General features: G+C 33.0%; 1 protein-coding gene across 1 annotated transcript in view; it reads right to left on the minus strand.

The window, feature by feature from the left end:
• The window catches only part of LOC106881936 (uncharacterized), an 8,935-nt gene that overhangs the window by 587 nt on the left and 7,185 nt on the right, over window positions 1-1,163 (minus strand). The window lies entirely within an intron of this gene.

The following is a 1,163-nucleotide window of genomic DNA, read 5'->3' on the forward strand; positions in this document are numbered from 1 at the left end:
TCCAAAAAATAAAAAAAAGCTACAAGGGGTTATAAGGGGTGCTTAGACCAGAATTCCACCAAAGCTTTAACCCTTTTGATACCAACCCACCTGAAACCACCTCTGGCTCTGTAGTACAAATGTCTTGTTTTCAAAAGTTCTGAATGAAAATCTTCCATCAAACCTTAGTCAGAATTTATGTTCCTAACATTAGCTTAATGATAACTAAGTTATTTTACTAAATTCTTTGTTATATTTAAAATTCATTGAAAAAAAACAAACACAATATTATGAAATAGTGTTGTATACAAAATTATATCTGTTAAAATGAGATGTTAGTGTTATTTTCATTTTTGCATAACTTAGACGACAATTTGTTCACCGCACCCTGTATATATAGACAACACACACACACACACACACACACACACACAAACACACACACAAACACACACACACACACACACATACTCAACACACTGATTAATTTAATCCTAAATCTTAATCTAGCTTTAATGATAATTCCCTTTATCAGTAATTCACTTCCTGATAAAAAATCCTTAATCAACATATCCCATAAATTAAATTGGTTTTCTAATTGCTTAGATATCTCAATCAGCATCTCTCTATATCTTTGTCTGTCCATCTGTCTGTTTGTCTCCCTCACCTCTCTCTCTCTCTCTCTCTCTCTCTCTATCTATCTATCTATCTTTCTCTTTCTTTCTCACACTCACTAGCCCCAATTCTTATCAACACCAGTCCACATTCGTGGTTGTAAGGGACTCGATCCCATCTCACCTTCTCCATTCTCCCTACACCCTTTTCCACTCAGATCTTCCATCTTTTATCCTTTACTTGTTCCAGTCATTAGACTGCGGCCATGCATACATACAAGCATACATGCATACATACACACACACACATACAATAAAAACAATCATTATTTGCCATCGTCTACAATGAGATCTAGCATGAATATTTACATATTTATTCTTAACACTTCTGAACCGCCAGTTTGCCTGGCGTGCTAAGGTTTTCTGCCAGATCACTGCCTGGATCATAATAATAATAATAATAATAATAAAAATAATAATAATAATAATAATAATAATAATAATAATAATAATGATAATAATAGTAAGAACACTTACTTGAAGAATTTGTGTATTTAGTTTGATTGCATC

Source organism: Octopus bimaculoides, chromosome 25 (assembly GCF_001194135.2).
Source record: "Octopus bimaculoides isolate UCB-OBI-ISO-001 chromosome 25, ASM119413v2, whole genome shotgun sequence".
In the NCBI taxonomy this organism is placed as follows: domain Eukaryota; kingdom Metazoa; phylum Mollusca; class Cephalopoda; order Octopoda; family Octopodidae; genus Octopus; species Octopus bimaculoides.